This window comes from Parasteatoda tepidariorum, chromosome 9, assembly GCF_043381705.1.
Source record: "Parasteatoda tepidariorum isolate YZ-2023 chromosome 9, CAS_Ptep_4.0, whole genome shotgun sequence".
NCBI lineage: Eukaryota > Metazoa > Arthropoda > Arachnida > Araneae > Theridiidae > Parasteatoda > Parasteatoda tepidariorum.
In genome coordinates, this window is record NC_092212.1 from 22,178,770 (window position 1) to 22,187,328 (window position 8,559).

The 8,559-nt window shown below is 29.5% G+C and overlaps 1 protein-coding gene and 2 non-coding genes across 3 annotated transcripts in view; all 3 read right to left on the reverse strand.

The window, feature by feature from the left end:
- The window catches only part of LOC107440959 (RNA-binding protein 47-like), a 45,209-nt gene that overhangs the window by 20,179 nt on the left and 16,471 nt on the right, over nucleotides 1–8,559 (reverse strand). The window lies entirely within an intron of this gene.
- On the reverse strand, nucleotides 3,020–3,091 carry TRNAH-GUG (transfer RNA histidin (anticodon GUG)). The gene has a single exon. It is a non-coding gene; the product is annotated as a tRNA-His (tRNA).
- TRNAH-GUG (transfer RNA histidin (anticodon GUG)) lies at nucleotides 4,426–4,497 on the reverse strand. The gene has a single exon. It is a non-coding gene; the product is annotated as a tRNA-His (tRNA).

Consider the following 8,559-nt stretch of genomic DNA (forward strand, 5'->3'; position numbering starts at 1 on the left):
AAAAAAAAAAAAAAAAAAAAAAAAAAAAAAAAAAAAAAAAAAAAAAAAAAAAAAAAAACCATTTGGCAGTGTTTGTGACAATTGTCAAAAATCATGAAATTTTGAATGTAAAACGAATGTTGTTTTGAAACGCTACGGACTGACAATATGCCGAAATAGATTGTGGTTGAATGAATTGTGAAAATGTTGAATGGAACACTGCGAAAAGCTTGCTTTTTTTCTGAAGGACGATCCAGCCTTTTTTACAGGGTTCTTAGCGTTTTTAAAAAGTGCTTAAAGTTGCTTATTTTCGATTTTCGTTTTTTAAAAGCCCCCGCATAAAAACGGGGTATTTTTATGCGGGGGAATCAATAATTTTTTTTCATTGGGTGTTTTTAAAAATTGCTTAATTTTCCCTAAAGGGAAAATTAAGCACTTTTTGGGAAAATTAAGCACTTTTTAAAAAAACCCAATGAAAAAAGCACCTTGGCTTTTAAAAAACGAAAATCGAAAATAAGCAACTTTAAGCACTTTTTAAAAACGCTAAGAACCCTGTAAAAAAGGCTGGATCGTCCTTCAGAAAAATATTTAATTATCTCTTTCATTAATTTTAAACAAACGTTAGGTTCAATTGTTAAATATTAAAAAAAAGTAAAATTTATAAGGCATAAACAATTACAGCGATCTGCTACTTTTGTTCGATGCTTTTGCTTTGTGATTGTGAACTCAAAAATTAACTTTTAATCAATTAGCATTGGACAGACTCCGGCTGCTCTAAGTAACTCAAAAATCTTGGGATCAGATCTTAATCATAACTTAGATCTTAATCAGATCAGATCGTAACCACAAAATCTTAACAACAGGACCCCATTTAAATAAATTTAGAAAATTAAAAGTAACTTTGTTACACTAAAAAAAAAAAAAAAAAAAAACTAGATCGTAACTGAAATAAGTAGATGATAAATAATTAGCAGTAACAAAAAATTGTAACTGACCGACAATGGTCCAAATTGTAATTAACTACCACTGGGCAATAAAGAATATTTATTTATTAGACAATAAACAAAGAATAATTATTTATTAGACATTAAACAAGTGAAAATTTCTTTTAGCTCTAATTTAAAATGGTTCTAATAAAAAATCTCGATTTCATAAAACAAATAATCTTTAGATAAAAAATAAAATAATAAAACTTAAAACAATAATAAATCCATTAATTTATAATGGAGCTAAAATAAATATTATGATCCAACCGAATTCATAACTACAAAGACACTAGTATAAAAAACAATTTCCGCAACTACAAGGGTACTAACTAATACTAATAAAAAAGTTCCATAGCTACAGGTAGCAAAAGGCTAATATCAACAAAAAAAAAATTACATTTATAAATTTCTTGAATTAACTTCTAAATAAATTTATTGAATTAACTGCTTACACTAACAAAAATATACAGCTACTAAGTGGCTAAAGAATGTTTTTTTTTTAAAGGTTCCTAATTTAAAAAAAAGTATCTAATTTACATTACAAGATAAAATTTAAAAAATTTCGGCTAAACATTAAACATTCCTAAGAGAGAGCTAGAATGAAGTTCCATGGCTATAAGTTTGCTAATTTAAAAAGAAGTCCCACTGATATGAAAGATGCTGATACCAAAAAAAGTTGCACAACAGCAAGAGTGCTTAGATTAAATACAAGATAGTTACACAGCAACGAAGGGGCTAATTAATATTATAAAAAGTTCCAATCCATATTAGAAAGGTGCTAATATTAAGATAAATTACAAAGCTACAATACAAGGATGCTAAAATTAAAAAATAGTTCCACCATTACAAAAATTCTATAACTGAAACTTGCTATGAAATTTGAAAATGCTATAACTTGCTCCACAGCCATAAAAAAGCTATAAATAAAAATAAGTTTTACAGCTACAAGGGTACTAATATTATTAACAATAAAATCACAGCTACAAGGATTCTAATATTAAAAAAATAATTCCTCGGTTAGAAGCGCTGTAGCTACAAAGGAGTTAAAGCTGTACAGCTTATGGTATTATAGAAAGTTCCATAGCTGCAAGGTTGCTAATCTTTAACAGAAATAGAGTTATAAAAGAAAATTTAAAAAACTATAATTTGATGACTTCTATTAATTAAAGTAAAAATTATTTCTGACATTTTACACTTTTGATTTAACACACCAATATGTTTCAGGGGGGGGGGATCGATTTTTCATTATTATCTAATTTTTGAATACGTGTTTTAGGCAATGTAACAGCTAAAATTAATGAAACAAAAAAAAATTGAATTACTTTTAAAAACGTCTTATGTTAATATCCCGAATTAGGTCGTTTCGGATTCCCAAAAATAATGGTTACTAAAACATATTACCAGGGGTCTGCTTAGAAGTAATTTGGGTCCGTTAATGGACCCTTCACAAAATATCTTCTCATAAAAACGGACACTTCACAAAATATTTTAACTTAAAAACGGACCCTTCACAAAATATTTTAACTTAAAAACGGACCCTTCACAAAATGATTTTTCTTTTAATCGGACCCTTCACAAATTTGTTTATCTTCATTATTATTTTGTTAATCGAATAAACCCTTTCCAGGGCAGAAAACAAGAAAGATGGATGTAAACGAATTAAGTTTTGTCTTCGGCAGACGATTCTTCCATTATTCGTCCGAAATTAATATTCTGCGTTCAGCAGTATAGGCTAAATACCAAATATTTGTATGTTGCATCTCTAATTTAGAAGCAGCAATTGTTGTTTATTTTTTAAAATTTAATTTTTTTAATTATAATTTTACAGTGTTGAGCATAATCTTGTATGTCTTTACAATTTAAAAACTCCTTGAAAAATTTTTTTTTTGCAATAACGGACCCTATTTGCACAAATTCATAAAAGCGGACCCTGGTTGAAAGAATGTGAGTAATTTTTTCACAATTTCACGAAAAACGGACCTTTCACAAAATGTCTGGACAGACTCCTGATTACGTAATAAAAAGAAAAGTCGCAATTATAATTTAAAAAAAATTGCCGTGACCAGGATTCGAACCTGGGTTATTGCGGCCACAACGCAATGTACTAACCACTATACGATCACGGCTCATGATTCGAACCATTCTAATTACTATTAGCAGGATTTGATTAAGAAGCAAAATAAAATAATTGGAGCGAGACTTGTTCAAGGGTTCTTCCAATAGTTGTGATTTTAATTCAGAGATGGCAGCACTAAAAAAAACTCAAACATTTTATGGCATAAACTGGGGGAAGAAGAAAAAAAACTTCAAATTTTCACGTTTGAAACTTCAAGTAATGGAATTTTTAAATTAAGTTAAAGTATGGTGCGTTTGCTATGAAACATTCGGAAGTACGAATGCATTTGAAAATGTGAAACTTTCGTTGCAATTCTTCGAAGGATTTATTTAACGATTTAAAATAAAGCGTTATGATGAATATTTTGTAAAAAATTTTAAACCTACCATTTTTATAATCATCAACTTTAATATAACTGCTACGGCTGTGTTAAAGCTTCACTTTGAGTTTAATTAGGGGTGGTGTTCTTCAAGAAAGAAAAATAATTAACATTGAGTTTTTTTTCTATTAAAAAAGAGCTATAGTTTAATCAAATCAAAGATTTAATTTTAAACCCGGGTTTTTGAGCAGAATTATATCTTATGTTTTGTAATAACACCTATTTTAATTACACATCTTCTGTGAATATCAACAATCTATATAAACAATTATCACCATTAAAATTATTAGGATATTTTAAAATAATGGTGAATAATTTAATTTTGAAAACTAAAAATTCCTCAATCAGCTGCTACCTCACACTTTAGATAATTTCGTCAAAACGGTCAAAAGTGCGAAAAAACACATTTTTGACCACTTCCAACTTTAGGGACCAATGATTCCTAGCAGACTTCTAGAGAAAAGTCCTTTTTTTATGAAATATTTATGCCTAATTTTGTGATTTTGAGAAAATTGGTTCTTAATTTTGTGAAAAAGCAGGAAATTCAATAGTTCGAACCTTGCGTTTAGTGTCCGTTTTTGTGAAAAATGAAATAAAGTCCTGTTCTTCTCGAAAAAATAAAAAATAAATTATAACTTTAAAACTAAGAATCATAGACATCATTGGCAACGTTTGCCAAAAGAACAATTTTTCAAGATAAAATACTATGTGAAGTCTGTTTAATCTTCCAAATGAAACCAAAATGAAACAAATAAAAAAAAAATCACATTTTAGTGGTAGAATCACAGCAACATAGTCGTAGAAAGTTCCATGTTTCTTGCAGAAACGTTCTCCATTGAGAAACAAAAATGTTATTATTTTTACAAGCTAAAGTTAATGTGCTTAGCGTTTCAGATTCCTATAAATAATGGCTACTAAAAACACTTTCTTAGCAAAAAGTCACAATTATATCCATTAAAAAGAATTGCCGTGACCAGGATTCGAACCTGGGTTATTGCGGCCACAACGCAATGTACTAACCACTATACGATCACGGCTCATGATCATATATCATTCTAATTTTCATTAGCTGTATTGATTAAGAAACAAAACGAAGTAATTGGAGCGGAACTTGTTCCAAGTGTTTATAAATAATTATGAATTTAATTCAAAGACGGCAGCACTAAAAAATTTTATTGAGAAATTAAATATAAACGTTAATAGTTTTGTCTTGCAAATTTTAAGTGAACGAAGGTTCTGTTGTTATACAAAACGCATTTATCCGAATAACTTGCAAAAATTTTTTATAATTGCCATTTTTATAAGCATATAATTTTAAAACTGCCGTGGCTGTTTTAAATCTTCACTTTGAGTTAAAGAGGGCTTTTCAAAATTCTTTCATTTTCTTTAAAAATAAAATAAAACAAAGTAAAAAAAAGCCATAGTTAAAGTATAAACTACTGAAAGTTTTAATTTCAAACCAGTGGCCAAGGAACAGAATTTTATTTTATTTTTTGTAATAAGACTTGCGTTAATGACACACGTTCTGCGAACATCAACAAAGTAAATGAACAACTGTCACCCATTAAATTAAAACAATTTTTCAAAATGGCGAATAATTTTATTTCAAAAACTAAAGGAGCTCTAATTGGCTAATATCAAATTACATGCATCTGTCTAAATAGTTTTAAAAAAATTGCCCGCATACATTATAACGTGAATATACATTCTTTGACAGGAAGTGGATTTAAATAATTCTGCAATAAACATGAACTATTTTTTTTATAAGGTCAAAAGTACGAAACGTCGCAATTTTTACCACTTCTGCTTTAGGGATCAAGGGTTCCTAGCAGACTTATTGAGAAAAGTTCATATTTGAAAAAAATCTACTCGCAACTTAGTGGATTTGAAAAAATTGGATTAAAAGATAAATTATTTTGTGAAGGGTCCGTTTTTAAGTTAAAATATTTTGTGAAGGGTCCATTTTAATTAAAAGATATTTTGTGAAGTGTTCGTTAACGGATCCAAATTTCTTCTAAACAGACCCCTGGCAGCATAGGCTAAATACCAAATATTTGTATGTTGCATCTCTAATCTAGTAGCAGCAATAGCTGTTTATTTTTGAAATTTTTTCTTAATTAAACTTTTACAATGTTGAGCATAATCTTGAATCCATTTACAATTTAAAAACTCCTTGAAAAGGTTTTTTGCCATAACAGGACCCTATTTGCACGAATTCGCAAAACAGGACCCTGGTTGAAAGAATGCGACTTAACGCTTATTTTATATTCACAAATTACGAGTAATTTTTTCACAATATTACAAAAGCGGACCTTTCACAAAATGTCTGGACTGACCCCTGCTATAATTCACTATTTACTTAATTTTTCGGTTGCCTTTATGAAATTATTTCAATTAAAATCAAAAGAAAATGGCACTTTTTAAAGGAAAACACAATATTTCTGAAAACTATTCTTCTATAAATTGAACAAATTCTGAATATTAAATATTGTATTGCCTACCTCGTTTTTCAAAACAAAATAAAATAATTCTTCAGAGATTAATTTCGCTAATAACAATTTTTAACAGCTGTTACCTTTATAAACTTTATTTATAAAGTCCGGGTTCCGCTGAAAGAAGATTGATTATTTAAGAGTTCCGTAACCGGAAAAAAAAATTATAAATCGCTGATGTAGAAAATTTGACGCACAAAGAAAACCTGTATAAATTCATAATACAGATGTAAATGACGAACGGCGCACTTATAAATTAATAAAATCTGTAATCCAATACTTTTTTTAAACAAATGATTTAAAAAAAGGCTCAAATAATTTTGAAATTAAAAGATAAAGAATATTGCAGCTAAACATTTTTGTCAGAAGTTAATTTATTCGTTACACTTGAAAAATCTGTGATAATTGAATTGCTAATTTCAAATGCTTTTAAAACAAATGATAAAGACTTGATTTAAATTTTTCTGTATGACACATTTGAATCACTTAAGATTTCTTACTGAATTTGCTAAATATTAAATAAGTGAAAGGATCCTCAATTTAAACTTGTTTTTTTACATCTTGTCTCTTAATATAGCGTTTTTTTTATCTTCATAAAATAACTCAATTTTATACAGATAAAAAATTTTAATAACGAATCAAGTAAAAAATAGACTATACTAAAAAGTCTCATGCAGTTAGTGGATGGTTCTTCATATACGAACTCTTATTTTTTAAAAATCGTTATTTTTTTGTTATTAAATCAAATAAATTATAAGGAGAGAGAATTTCGAGTTGATAAAGTTCTGTGATTATTGACTGCCCTGGACCCACATGAAAATATGCAATCAGTGAACGATCCCCCAAGTCAAGCTCAAGGATTGTAATACTGATCTAAATATAGAACAGGGCAAAAAGATAACGTAACACGACGTAAACAATGGCACTTTACCAGGGAAGTAATTATGAAGAAAATAAAGTTTTATTTTTCAATTAGCAGGGGTCTGTTTAGAAGAAATTTGGGTCCGTTAACGGACCCTTTGCAAAATATCTTTTCATGAAAACGGACCCTTCACAAAATATTTTAACTTAAAAACGGACCCTTCACAAAATAATTTATCTTTTAATCGGACCCTTCACAAACTTGTTTATCTTCATTATTGTTTTATTAATCGAATAAACTCTTCCCAGGAAGGGGGGGGGGAGAAAGACAAAAGTAAACAAACTAAATTTTGTCTTCTGCAGACGCTTCTTCCTTTATTCGCCCGAAATGAATATTCTCGTTCAGCAGTATAGGCTAAATACCAAATATTTGTATGTTGCATCGCTAATTTAGTAGCTGCATTTGCTGTTTATTTTTTAAAATTTAATTTTTTTAATTATAATTTTGCAGTGTTGCGCATAATCTTGTATGTTTTTACAATTTAAAAACTCCTAGAAAAAGTTTTTTTGCAATAACGGACCCTATTTACACAAATTCACAAAGCGGGACCCTTCAAAGGTCGGTAAACGGACCCAAACGGGTCCGTTTTTAAGTTAAAATATTTTGTGAAGGGTCCGTTTTCATGAAAAGATATTTTGTGAAGGGTCCGTTAACGGACCCAAATTTCTTCTAAACAGACCCATGGTAACTGATTACTGTTACTAAAAATTCTAAGAGTGGTTGTTTTCTAGTTATAAAATAAGAATTTTCCAGTTTTATTGTAAAATATTGCAACTTTTCACTGCTTTTTAAGAGTTAAAATTTAATTCCCTGACAATTTCCAGGTTTGCCCTGATCCGTGGAAGCCCTGTGTAAAGTTGTTGATCAACAAGAATTCCGAGAGATTTGCGGTTCGATTTCAGAATACAGGAGATAAAGCCTGAAATCGGGAGTATTTGGCAAAAGGCCGCGAATTGCATGTGTTGGTGTAGGAATTCTTTTCAAGAGCCTGGCTCAGTGTGCGTACATGCAAACATACGAGTAGTAGTTCATCCAACATATCGATTGGTGCTTTCATACGATACTGATGTCAGCACTCGGGAGGCCGAAACGGATTGTAGTTAAATGATACCAACGTAAAAATCACGCTTTATGTGTGATTCATAGCTACACACGGTTCGTAGTCAAATGATTCAACAAAAAATAAGCACCTTCTAAGCACTTTTAAAGCACTTAAAAAATATTTTTAAGCACTTCAAAAAATATGATAATTAGGCAGAGTTGGAAAGTTTTTGACAATAGACGGATTTACCTTGTTTTAACCGTCATGTCAAAAAAAAAAAAAAAACCACCTTTTGGGATTGTTTTTGACAATTGTCGAAAATCATGAAATTTTGAATCATGTAAAACGAATGGCGTCTTCGTACGCTACGGACTGACTATACACCGAAATAGATAGAGTTGAATTAATTATGAAAACGTTGAATAGAACAGTGTGAACTGTGTCCTTTTTCATATTTCGAAGCGAAAATAAACATAGTAAAGGAAAAATCCATTTTGAAAAAGAGAAAATTAAGCACTTTTTAAAAACACCCAATGAAAAAAAGCACCTTTAAGGACTTTTAAAAAACGAAAATCGAATATAAGCACCTATAAGCACTTTTTATAAAAGCTACGCACCCTGCTATATCATACAGGGCAATAGG